This window comes from Protopterus annectens, chromosome 4.part0, assembly GCF_019279795.1.
Source record: "Protopterus annectens isolate FY-2018-M chromosome 4.part0, PAN1.0, whole genome shotgun sequence".
NCBI classification, from domain to species: Eukaryota; Metazoa; Chordata; order Ceratodontiformes; family Protopteridae; genus Protopterus; species Protopterus annectens.
The window spans coordinates 1,760,976,594-1,760,990,866 of record NC_056733.1 but is presented as its reverse complement, the minus strand read 5'-3'; the positions used below and the strand labels follow the sequence as shown (position 1 = coordinate 1,760,990,866).

At 37.0% G+C, this 14,273-nt stretch overlaps 1 protein-coding gene across 5 annotated transcripts in view; it reads right to left on the bottom strand.

Moving 5' to 3' along the window:
• Positions 1–14,273, bottom strand: part of LOC122800009 (SH2 domain-containing protein 4A-like) — a 484,425-nt gene that overhangs the window by 372,511 nt on the left and 97,641 nt on the right. The gene's annotated exons all lie outside the window — the stretch shown is intronic.

Below are 14,273 nucleotides of genomic sequence, written 5' to 3'. Positions count from 1 at the left end.
ACAGAAATGCTAAATAAACTATAAAAGTTAACATATTTCTTGTTTATTAAACAAGAATTTACATCAAACAACACACTGCCAGCACTTGCTTTCAGACAAAATACAAATGCTTCTCTGTGCATCAAGAATCAGTTTGCAATCACTTTATGTAACTTAATGACATGACCATTACATTAAAATCATGAATGAAACCCTTGCTAAAATCTTAATATCTATTATTTTTAAACCATTGTTTATCAAAATTGCTCACAAATAAACATTTTACTTTACATTTAAAGTTTCAAACTAGAAAAAGTGCATGTGGTATTGAAAAAAAAGGTTATCTTGTGAAAAATGAGGCAGTTTTTAGTGTTGGTTAAACCAAAAACCTTAGTGCATTCAAATGTAGCTGTTGGATTTTGAGCAAAACAGAATAAAAAATAAAGGAGGCCTTAATGAGTTCTAAATAGGTTTTTCATAAAAGTGTAGTCATTGGCCAATACATATTTAAACTTCTAGAAATAATCATAAAACCTGACCAACAACTGCCTATCCTGCAACAACAGATATGCACAAGGCTGCCATCTCATTTGGAATTCCCAACACCAGTGACCCTCTGAACATACTCTGGAAGGAAAATGATGTATAGCCTCATTGGCAGCATTTAAGAGATATACCATTTGAAGAACTGACCCTCAAACACAGTGGGCCAGAACACTGTCCTCTTCTTTAAGTAGGGATTCTCTGAAAGTGTACATGGACCTAGATGACAATGATGCTCACAACTGCCAGAAGCTGACAGAATAACTTTTTACTACAGCTAGAGGCTCATCCAAGGGCTGGGCCTTTACATTTCTCACCTAGACATTCAGTATGAACAGATAGGCAAGTTCAAAAATGGCTAACTTAAAATACATATTTTGAATCTGACTGTTGCTTGAGCTTCAAGTAAATAATGCAAACAAAATCCTAGAAATCTTGGCTATAGACAAATTTAAAAGGGCATTCCTAGCAATCTAAGAAGGCAGGTATTCCAGATTGTTCCCCAGTCTTAACAACAGATAGTTATTTTGGCAGAATGTCTGTTACTAACTGAAACTGTAAGCCATAAGTTAGACTTACATGTTATTGTTGTTGTGTCTTTCGGCTTTTCCCGGTTAGGGGTCGCCACAGCGGAACTCCGGTCCGCTAATGATTGGTAGTTGATTTTTACATGCCGAGTTACCAGCCCTGATGCGCAACCTTCAACGAAGATATGCCCATTCACGCATGTCTCCATGCAGAAGACGCTTTAGCTGAGAATCGAACTGGACAGCGTCTTACTGGGAGGCGACAACGCTATCACAGCACCACCACCGCGGATCTAAGTACTAATAATGTACCTTTACCTAGGAATATGTCTGTGCCTATAAATAAGAAAAAATGTTGTAATCTAAAATGGCCTGCTTTAAATGGTCTAGAAAGGGTACACATACTGCTTGGTTACTAACAGCAAAATAAAGCTGTTAATATTAACCAGCAAAATTTATCTGGAATATGACCCTATGGAATATGATAATGCTGACGTTTTATGTGCTAGAACAGTACAGTCTGCTTTCTGCTACTGAGCTGTTTCTAAACTTGCTAAATGTACTGGCATAAGAACTCCAGTGTTGTAAAAGGATAAAACCACCACCGTAACAGATAGAAGCAGGCAAAATCTGAAGGTAGTGCTACTCAATGCTAGAAGTCTAAACCTCAAAATGCACTCTCTCGAGGCACTCCTAAAATGGAGAACATCGATATCTGTGCAGTAATTGAGACCTGGTTCAAGGCTCCAGAGAGCACCCCTGCAATACCAGGCTACATTTCTTACCACACTTTTCGGCCATAAAACCAGGACCGAAACACTAAAGGTGGAGGAGTGTCCATATTCACCAAGGATATTCACACCTCCAGGCTAGTTGCCCAACACAATGCATCTGAAATTCTCCAGGTGCAACTAACACTAGGTAAGACTGCAATCCAAATTATAGCTTGCTACAGATCCTCAACCATGCCCCAAGATTCTCACTACACCTTTCTAAACATACTGGAAAATATTAAGATACAACCAAACACCCTAATACTGGGTGATTTCAACTACCCTGCCATTAACTGGGAAAACTACTCAGGTACCAACTCCTTTTCCCAACGGTTCTTGGAATTCATAAATTCCAACGCCCTGGATCAACTAATCCATTGTCCCACCAGGGGCTCCAATATCCTAGACCTGGTCATTACCAACATGGAGATAGATGCTCCACCCCAGTGGTCACCCCCTCATTGGTCAGGTCTGACCATAAGCAAATCACCCTTGACATCCACATCCCACCCCCACCCCCTCAGTAAGGAAATCTCCTTAAAAAACTTCTCCAAAGCCAACTTCAAGCTACTGAAGTCAGAAGTGACAAACTTCACAACACCCATGCAGACGGGATCTGGAAGTTCGACTGCAGAATCCTACACTAAGGCACTGTATGAGCACATCCACTTGTGCATGAATCGTGCCATCCCAAATAGAACCAAGATGCTCTTCTCCAAAAAAAGGAAGCCAATCTGGTGGTCCCCTGCTATAAACAAACTATACAACAGAAGGAAGAAACTGTTGCAAAAAAGAGGAAAATCCCAGGATGCAAAAAACTCCCTCACCAGCCTCAGTAAGAAGCTGAGATCCCTCATAAAATCTTCAAAAGATAGTTACGAAAATAAAATTGCCAAAGATTCCAAAGACAACCACAAGGCATTCTATAGTTATGTCAAGAATCTAAATGGCAATGCTCAGATCTGCTCTGAGTTACAACAGAATGGCATTAAATATACTGATCCCAAGGATATTGCCAATATCCTGGCAGATCGATTTAGTGCCAACTTCACCCCCCTCTCACCCCCTAAAGGGCCCATCTCAATACCAAAAGATTGCCAAATTCCGATAATCACGGCCACACAGGTAGAAACCGCACTCTCCAAAGCTAAGAATACAGCATCCATGGGACCAGATGACATCCCAGGCTGTGTACTACATGAACTACAAAATGAACTGGCACCTCACCTAAGTGCCATGTTCAATCATAGCCTCACTTCAGGCTTCGTGCCCACTGAGTGGCGCACAGCTACAGTTATCCCACTCCACAAGGGAGGATCCACCTTGGATCCAGGGAACTACCGTCCCATCAGTCTGACAAGCCTGATTTGCAAGGGCATGGAACGCATTATCATGGAACTTATAAACAAAGACATTGGCAACCTTCAAACACTGGACCCCACCCAGTTTGGGTTTGTGAAGGGCCGATCTTGTCTCCTGAATCTGACTGACTTCTTTGAATCAGTCTCCAGAGCTGTGGACGAGGGTAAGGCAGTCCATACAGCCTACCTGGACCTCGCCAATGCCTTTGACACCATCCCCCACTCTGGAATCATAGATAAACTTACTAAGCTGGGCATAAATCCCTACGTCACTCGATGGGTTGCTAACTGGCTTACTGACAGAACCCAGAGAGTAAAAGTAGCCGACTCCAAATCCAGCTCCAGACAAGTGACAAGTGGAGTACCTCAGGGTTCAGTCCTGGGACCACTCTTGTTTGGCATCTACTTCTCTGAAGTACAGGCCAACACTAAGGGACTTTGGCTAACAAAGTTTGCAGATGACTGCAAACTGGGAGCCATTATTTAATCCCAAATGATGTGGATATTCTACAAAAGGGCCTTACAGAAACAGATGCCTGGTGCCAGAGCCATGGGCTCAAGCTTAATGCCAAGAAATGTATAGTTATCCCCTTGGGAAAAAAACATGTACCCATGAATTACCACATAGGTGGCAGGACACTAAACATCGAAAGTGTGATGAGAGACTTAGGGACACAGGTGGACAGTGGTCTCACTTTCGATAACCACATTGCCACAACAGTCAGGAAATCCTTCTATGTGGCACATCTCATCACTAAGGGCTTTTCATCCAGAAAAAAGGAGGTCATTGTCCCGCTGTACTCATCCCTCATTAGACCCATTATAGAGTATAATGCCCCGTTTGGTATGTACCTCACAAGACATCTGCAACAGCTGGAAAGGCCACAGAAATACCTCACTAAAAGAATCACAGGCCTAAAGCAGATGCCATATACTGATCGTCTAAAAAAACTCCAGCTATACTCTGTGGCATATCGTCTACTCAGAGGCGATCTCTGCTTAACATACAAGGCCATGTCAAACCCTGAGCTGTTGGACATGCTCCACTTAAAGAAATCCCAACCCCTCAGAGCCACACGCTCCAGGGATCTAAACCTTGTCATCACAATGAACAAAACATGTTGGAGGGATAGGTTCCTGACCCAGATACTCCCCATACTCTGGAATAGACTGCCCATACGTATCAAGCAGAGTGCCTCATTGGCCCTCTTCAAAAGGAACCTTGATGATTGAATGGGAGATAGGAAATTCACCCCAGGGATCATGTCAGTCGCCCTGCTAGACAGGGGCCTGGAGAAGTAAATATTGTGGGAAGAAATATCCAGGGAATTGTTATGGCTAGGCTTGCATAGGCCCTAGGGCCGATAGCCTAGTACCATCCTATGAACCTATGAATCAGTTAGCACAATGGCAAATGTTAAATCACAATACATTTGTACGCATAAAACAACTAGTAAACAGAAAACTGAATTAATATGTATACATAGAGACAACAGAGAATAGTCTATAACACAGGTATCAATATAAACTCTTCTAAGCAAAATGTTACACCCAGCATCTCTAATACCTTATTAAACACAAGATGTGATATCCACTTGACATTCCCCAAGTCAAAGAACTGTGGAAGATATGGGTGGGTTAATCTGATATATTGCCAGAAATACAAAGACTCAGTAAAGAAAAATAAGGTATGGGACTAGAAGATGCAAAGGGAAATAAAATTTGGCTCTGAGTGGAAAGATTTCTGATACCAAGTTTTACCAAAATATTCCAGTTTTAAGTAATAAAAGAGATCAATACTGAAACTGAAAGGGAAGAGACCATAGTTAAGACCATACTAAGGAATGTAGACATGGAGACTGAGATAGAGATGGATGAATCTCATACTGAAGGAAAATGGAAAGGCAGCCTGTCATGACCAGAATCTTATGCATGCTTCTCCCTGGTATACTAAAGTAGAGAGCCAGTCAGAAACAGAAGCAAAACTCTTAACAGTAAAGTAAATAAAATATCTAGTTACTAGTACACCTGGTGGAAGAAGGTTATTTTTGCAATGCCTTTTTTAATGTATGAGTTAAATGACAAAGAAAAACTTGTAAATATATTTATAACAGTAGAGGCCCTGGCCCTGGCCTCTACTTCATCTCAAAATACTGATAAAAATAATGTTGACTTGTCTAATCTAATGATATGCCTTGTCAGTTTCAAAAACGCCCAGTGGGAAGACAATACACCAAGTAAAATTAGACAGAATATCGAAACAGCAGAGAAGGAACTAGAGGAAAAAAAAACAGCTGCACTTCATACCATATCTTGAACTAAGAAATAACCTGCTCTACAGGGTAACCAAAAACAAACAACTGATTCTGAGGAAATTGTTTATTCCAAGGCCTTTTAGAATACCTGGCACAGGCTGCTCCAGTGGAGTAGAAGGATAAAATGCCTTGCAACCCAGGTGACCCAGGTTGGACTATCGACTCGGGCGAGTGACAGAGCAGCAGGGAGAGATTGGCATGGCCATCCCAGTGGGGGGGGGGGTTAGCTTATAATCTCCTCTGGCTGATGATCTCCAGTGAAGACTGGAGACTTCACTTGTAAGAGTGGTCAATGGGGTAACAGTAGGTCTGGCTGAGCAGCCGCTGAGATGGGGTAATATGCCACATATCTACATGGGCAATATGCCACATATCTACATTGCACATGGCTACCATGAATCAGACCACAAGGCACAAAAGTAGGGGAGAGTGGAAGAACAAAGACTAGGCCAATCTGTAAGACCTCTCCCTATGGATAGAAAAGAGTAGGATTTCTTTATTTATAAACATTATGTACAATACTAGTTACAAATTTTCATATTTACAAATGTATACAGTATATAAATTTCCATTTCTTTTTGCTATTGTAATAAAATCTTAGATATCTTGCTTTTTATTATTATGTTAAACCTTCATTATCTAATTTGAACCCCACTACTTTTCCCACAACCACCATCTAATTTTTCTTAAAATTACTGCTAGTCTCCATTTACCATTAAATATGATTTCATTTAGCCTTTCATTCCAAATAGTCCACACAACATAAAGTAATCTTTTATCCATTTTACTAGCATATTCCTTATTTTTATGTCTATAATTTCCATACATAATCATATCCATATTTATTTCATTTACCTCCTTTTATATTATCAAAGAATTTTTCTTTACTCACTTTTTCCCACAATTTTGCAATTCTTCTACATTTTAAGTAAACATGTTCTGCAGTTTCTTCTTTACCACAATATATACAAATTCTTTAAATATTTTTAGTAATATGGCATATTTTCTTTAACTGGTAATTCATTAATCACTAATCTCTATAAAAATCTTTACATTTTACTTGTTTATTACACCATCTTTTTCATACTCTTAATTTTCATTTGCTAGCTCAGCCCAAGGATAAACATAATAATATTGTATCATGATATTTTTATATGAAAATTTCTTCTCATTTTGTATTTCATCAATTTTTACTTTCTATCAAAAAATGTTTTTATTCCTTTTCCCAATCTAATATACTCCTTGTTTCCTTGTATTTCTATCCAAATGTCTGAGTGATCTGAAAAGCTTGTTACAATTGTTTCTCTCTTAGCTATATTTAAACTTTGAGATACAATAAAATAATCAATTTCCATCTTATATATACCTCAACTATATGTCCACAAATTATTATTCCAAATCTTTAAATTGACACATTTTATAACTTCAAAAATGTTCTTAATATAATTTCCTCTCTTCTTTTTTCCTCTCAGATCACAGTGAAAATCTCCAGTTATTAATATCCTTCCCATCAGTATTTCAAAACCTTTTTCTTTTTCTCTTTCTCTTTATATTTATTGGTACCCTGATCTTGTTTCCCTGTATGCTCCTTGTTTTTTACTAGGACTGTTTTTTCTCTTCATATACTATCTTCACTTTTGTTTTCTTCTTCTTCATCATTTTCCTGTAGGTTACAATCTATCCATAAATGACAAATTCTGTTATATTTATAACATTTCAATTCACACTTTTTTGCATCATGACCTGTTTCCTCTCAGATACAACTTTTCCTCTTATCACAATTACTTGTCAAATGATCATCTTTTCCAAAGAAAAAAGACAAGTTTTCAGTTGTCTCCAATATTTTACAGCACCTCTGTTACCGTCTGCATTTATCATACTAGGAATTTGGAATTTTATTTCATTTTTCTGCTTTCAATACAATATGATAGTCCCATCCTCCAGTCCATAATCCACTGTTATCACATACTTTGCTAATATCCATAATTTCTTCACAAACTTTCCTTAAATGTCTCTTTAAAGTCTCTTTTTCACCATAAGTTCAAAACTGAACATATATCTTCTTTTTGTTTCTCTGTGAAATGCTTTCACCAGATAAGAATTCCATGAATTACAATTTCAGAACAGAACCAGTCTCAAAAATAATATCAAAAACTGTCTGTATGAATAATCTTACCTCATGAGCCTTCACTCCCAATGGGGTCATTAAATGATCCAAAATGTCAGACCTGTCCATTTCTTTTTCTTCCTTGTTCTGAAAATGCACCGTGTATTTCTTTTGATTCTTGACATTACATCTCCTCTGTTCATCTCTCATCAGTCTCCCTGCAGTTTCTTTAACAGTCTTGACCTCCAATTTCTTTGTCTGGTGATCTTCTTTCAAAATAACTTCCTATTTCTTCTATTGAATTTTGTCCATAATTTTACCACAAGAAATATCTTTTCCATTCTCCAACTCACTCTGCATCAAAAATTCACCCAAAATGTCATCCCATAACCCTCCTGACTAAAGGGTTGTACTAACACATCCATCATTGTGTTGCACATTTGCATCCAAGGAAACAAATTCTGCTGACACAGCTCCTCAGAATCTGGTATAGCTTTAGGCACTACACCAGCATTTGCCTCTGTGCTGTCTGCCATCTTGGATTTCCTTGAGTGCTGTTCTTCTAGCCACCACTGCACTAGAAATGGAACAAGCAGTCTCCTAACAAGTAGGAGAAGTTACCCATTGTTCTGGCCATATTTCCCACAAATCAAAATAAATATCACCTTGGGCCACCCCTGCAAAAAAGCCAACAAAGTGTGAAGACAAATAAATAAAATAAAAACTGAATCATGAATGTTAAAATCCTGAAAGAGAAATGGTTCAAGAGATTTTTTTTAGGAAAATGACAAAGTATCAATACCGCAGGTCACTGGTAAAATATCTACTTCAACACCCCAAGGTCTGGGGTTTAGTCTTGAATTTGTATCACTTTGTGGAAGTTACACATTCTCCCAAGTGTGGGGTTTTTTCAGTTTCATCATACTTTCCAAAACATGCTGGATACTGACCTTTCTAATCTGTCAATGGATATAATATCTTCCATTGCCTTTGTTGTTTTGTGTCTGGCTGAAAAGGCTCTAAGCATTAATTCTCTTGCCTGTTTAATAAATTACGCAAATAAAAAAATCATCATACTGCACTGGCATAATAAGTGTATTTAATGTGAAAGAAATAATAATATATACATTAGTTAAGCATTGTTTATTAATTATACAATTACTATTAATTAATAAAATCTATGTTGAAAGCAGAATATATTTTAATTGAATCAGTGATGAAAACAGAATGATTCACTAAGGCAAGTATCAGACAAAGTAACTTAAGGTTTATTTGCCTTATTTAAAGGTATATATAATCTAAACTTGCTCATTGTTTTCTAAAAAAAAAAACCTCTTGACTCATTACAAAAGTAACCTTAAAAAAGACTATTCTGGAAAGGTAAATACCCATTAGTATAGCAAAGCAAAGGCACAAACCACACTCTGTCTCCAAAGTATTTTACCTTTTCAGTGTACATGTTTCTCCATTACTTTGTATCAACAAACATTATTGAGGAATTAAAAAAATAACAGCACATACATCCAAAGTATATAAATCCTGCTACAAATAGAAAATATTAAGTACATCATGCAGCCATTTAATGCCTATAAGTGATACCAATGCATGAAGGTCAGTATCATGCATATGTAATGTACATATCATACCTAATGAAATGGATCTTGATACCATAGACTGCGTCCCATACTTTCCATGCTCCCTGCTATGTGGGACACATTTTCAAGCTAGTTTGAGAGACTTCAGCATGTTCAGAGGCAGTCATCCATTCCTTAAATTTCAACATCTTCTCTTAGTCTAGTTTTTCACCACATATTTGTAATTACATGGTTACCTGAACTATGAACTTGTATTCTTTCTGATGATCAGTCTTTATATTAAGCATTCAGAAGATTTATATGGGGTTAGTACTAACCATTTTTAATTTGTGTAGAATTTTAAACTGCTTTTTTTACATTACCTTGACATGTTTACTGTCCCAAAATACATGTTTTGGTGATAGCATAATTGTTATGGCATGTCAAACATAATGACAATATTGTAATATTTTGTGATGCCAGCCTTGAAGGGATGTTGCAGTTATGGCTGATCATGAAACAAACATATCGAAATTTTGCAATGTGCATATTTATTTCTAGATGTGCAGACTTCTTTCCAATTAAAGTCAGATTTTTCCCCTTATAAGTTCTTGCGACACTTTTAATTTTAAAGTTAGGAAATTAGCTTTCATGTTAATCAAGTCGCTGTAAATTCCAGTCACCAACCTCTTGGCCAAGTATTATAACAGCCACATTTTTTAAGTTTCCACTGAATTGATTTCAGGAGATATTATTGGCTGAAATTTAAATACTTACCATCTTGCATTAGTTGGTTGTGTAGTGATTACTGGGTTCTAGTTCTTAGTACTTAATCAGTGTTTTCCAGTGTAGAACACTGCCATTATGGATGAAATTCCCAACAGATTTCTCCTAGTAGGATTTATTATGAAAGATCGCTTCCCATAATCTCAATATACAAAAAATTTCTCCCCAAACATTGATAACATAAAATAATGCAAATTTAAACAAATAATACACAAACGGACATAAAAACACACTTTTTAGCAGCTGAGCATGCAATCTTGTAACCTTTGATGTGGAGGAGACCGCTGCACCCCCAATTTCTACATATAGCAACTCTGAAGTTGCAGTAACTCAGTGAGGAGGAAAAGGGTTGAATGGAAATACAAAACAGGCCTTCTGCGTCTTCTTTGAGTATATTCAGTGTGTGATTAGCTCATTACCAGATTATCTTGCTGCTACAAAGTTCTGTACGTCATTGTAGCAGGACTTGAAAAACATTAAGTTTCCTACTGTGGTATTTGATGAATAACGAAGAATACAAAATGTTATTGTTTAATGTGACATTTGGATTATTTGGGAATGGGTTGAAGGAGCGTAAATTCTTTGAAAAGGTTAAACAATTGGTTTATTCCTCCCTCTTCCATAAATCTACCAAAATCTTGAGCAATCCTTTGTATATGAGCCAATTATTTTCTTAAGAATAGCCTCTTATTGTAATACTTATCCACCCTGTCATTTTAACCCCTGTTTCGTGCCATTGTCAATCATCCCTTAATTAAATATATTACCTATATGTGTAAAATTACAACATCTTCTGGTGACATACAGGTTTAGTTAGAGAAACCTTATATTTCTCTAGACTTGGTCCTATACTGTATTAAAAAAAAAGTGCACTCTCCAACCATAAGCTAAACATCAGTAAATCTATACCTTTACTTGTAGGCAACCAAAATTGCAACTTGGATACCACTACACTTCTTAAAGTACTTGTAATATTAGACCAACTAAAATACCTTTGATATGAGATAAAACACCTTCATATCCACCAATGTTTCTAAAATAATGCAAATAAATAATCTGTATCTTTTCGAATGGTCCAAATGCCACCTCAGCATTAGTAAGGATATAAATAATTAAACAGTACATCTTCCCAAGTTTTCTTCTCCTTATCAGTAATGCCATATCAAAATACCACTCTCTATGTTTAAGTCAACAGAATGAGCAATTTTAACAATCTTATGGAATGATGGATTCACAGAACACATCTAAAGAAATTATCCAGCCCAAATGATAGAGGGAGTCTAAAACTCCCAGACACTAAATTCTACTACCTACATTTCTCCTGTTTCATTGTCAAACTTGGTTGTTGCCCAAATACCCCAAAGCATGTAAACCTCTACCTCTGGCCAGGCAAATGCTTTTGAGAAGTCAAATTGATCCAATCGGTTAGATTTGGTAAATTTTGACAAAAGTTCTATTTTGAGGTCCAAACAGCTTCAAATCAGTAAAATGACCACTTTGTGAGGTAAAACTAGTTATGTTTGGTAAAACAGCCTACTCAAAATTTGAGGGATATTACACAACTAGTTGATATGGGCCACTGACTGGAATGGAATTTTTGTTTTTATTATTTGTTGAAGAACATCTTGGTTCTGAAGCCATGTCATGGTGCTTATCTCCATTTACCCAGTCATACTGAATAGCCATGCCAAAAATATCAAGATGTACCAGCATTTTAATAAAACAGTAACATTTATTCTGTACAAAATCGAAGCATGGTAACAGTTCAGTCATCACAAATGCTCTCAGAATCTCAGATCTATGATATTTTAACAACTGCCACTAAATTTAGTGCATATTGAGATAATCATCAATACTATACATTTATCGTAAGGCATCAAAAACTAGAATACCTATTCATAACATATACACCGATTCATTGTAGTTCGACAACATTTATCATCGCACCGCATTTACATTTTCTTTGCAGCAAACTAGTTTTTTTTAAGTGAACATGGTTAGCACAGCAGATTTATTTATTCCAGACAGTTTTTTTTTTCTTTTTAGACTTCATGCTCTGGTTAAGGCCTACACAGTGCTTTGTGCATAGGTGTCAGCACCTCAACCTCCATTCTACAGAAATGGGAGAGTACACATAGAAATAACATAAACCACAAATTACTCATGTCCCATTTCATACTTTTTCACACTCTTTGCATTAAAAAAAATATGAATCAGCATAATTTAGTTGGCATGATATGGAATTGCAAAACTCTGATAATGTACCAACCATTGCCGGTTTAATCCACCCATCCTCAACCCCTTTTTTTCCATTTTGCACATGGGGTCGGGGTGTCACTTTAACAGTGACAATCATCTCGAGCCAAAGTTTACTCCACTGGGTGGCTAGCCTTGCCACTGCAGTTCATTCATACCACTCAGTCACACAGGCATTAGTACTTACATCCAATTTAGAGTGTCTAATCTACCTACTGCATGTCTTTGGAATATGGGAGGAAACCGGAGTACCCGGAGAAAACCCACATGACCACAGGGAGGACATACAGACTCCACACAGAAGGCATCCCAGGTGAGAATTGAACTGGGGAACCTCTTGCTGTGATGCAACAACACTAACGCTGCACCACCATGGCTGCCCTGACGATGCTAACTGCTGCACCACCACTGCCAGTAGTAGTAGTGCTGACCACTGCCAGTAGTAGTAGTGCTGACCACTGCCAGTAGTAGTAGTGCTGACCACTGCCAGTAGTAGTAGTGCTGACTACTTGTTAATGTTTATCACAAATCATACCCTAGTATTTAGATGGAGTTTGCTTGTATGTGCCTGTGCAAGTGTGCCTGTTAATGTCTGTGTTAGCAGCCTTCTGGGATCATGAAATCTACTCTAGGTTATGTTTCTTATTGCCAGAAATATCCTTCATTGTTTCTTGATAGCCAGATAAGAAACTGAAAGTTAACTGGACTAATTGTAAACAGTCTGATGCTTGAAGGGATGTTTCAGACTTACCTGGCACACAGTATCATATATGACTAGGAATCAATTTGTTAGCACACTGATTATTAATTTGAAATACTTGTTGACAAAATATAAGGTTTGAGTCCTGAGTGTGTATCCAGCGTTTTTCCATGAGCTTTATATAGAAGATTATGATCAGGTCACTGGTTACAGACTTGTTATTATGATTCTTTGACACATGGATATCAAGTAATTCACTTAAAACAGCATCAAAACAAAGCAAGAGAGGTGAATACTGACATTCATATAGAAAACAGCTGATTCATGATTGGAAAGAAGACCAATTTATAATTATTTGTAGTACATTGAGCTGTAGCTGCTCTGATGTGCTACTAGTTATAGGGAAAAAAAGTGTAGGAGTGCAAAATATTTTATAGCTTTTAAAACTGTAAAACATTTAGTGCTGCCTCACAGTCAGTTGCCAGAAACTAACAGGTCTACTGAAGAATGAATCTCTTTAAAAGCTAAGACACTTTCACGCTGCCACACTTTTGTGAAGTTGTTATACCTGTTTTAGATTGCCGTTACTGTTCTGTAATGGCTTGCACTGACCAATATTACATTCTAATGCAAGATTAGAGTTTAACAGCACTGAGAAGTGCTTATCAAAACTTTTATAGCACCTTTCTTAAATAAGAAAGGTGCTTAACCAAGTTGTCTTTTTCCTGAATTTGGAGCATAGCCATGGCAATCCATGTACCAGTTAAGAGTGGATTAGCATTTTGACAATCAGTGAAATGCAGGAATGTGAGTGTATTAATTATCTCTGATAGATCAGTTAGCCACATATTTAACAGCACAGATACTCTGTTTTTCATTCCAGCAGTGTGCAAACACACACCTTTCACATCAAAACACAATATTTTTATCACAACTCTTGCTATCAGGGATGACGAAATTAATTGTTAATCCACTGGATTTGTTCAAACATTTGTTTTAATATTTATATTTACTAATCACATTGTTTTCTCAAGCAGGGTTGACCATTTTTAAGGCTGATCTAGAACGAATACAATACAGACATACAGGAATGTAAGGTTCAGAGTTGTAATATTTAATAAAGCAATTTCAAAACTGTGAACTTGGGGTTATGTTCAGATTTCCTTTTTTTATCTTGAAAGTTGAACTGACATTAGTTGACTTAAAATGCTACACAACCTATTTGTATTATTTTATTATACTATTTTGACAATCAAATTACAGCACAGCTTGGTGTAACAAATTCAAAAACCTTCCAGTGGCCTAAGACTGTCACTGTAAATGATCGTTTAGTTTCTTCTGCTTATCCAGTT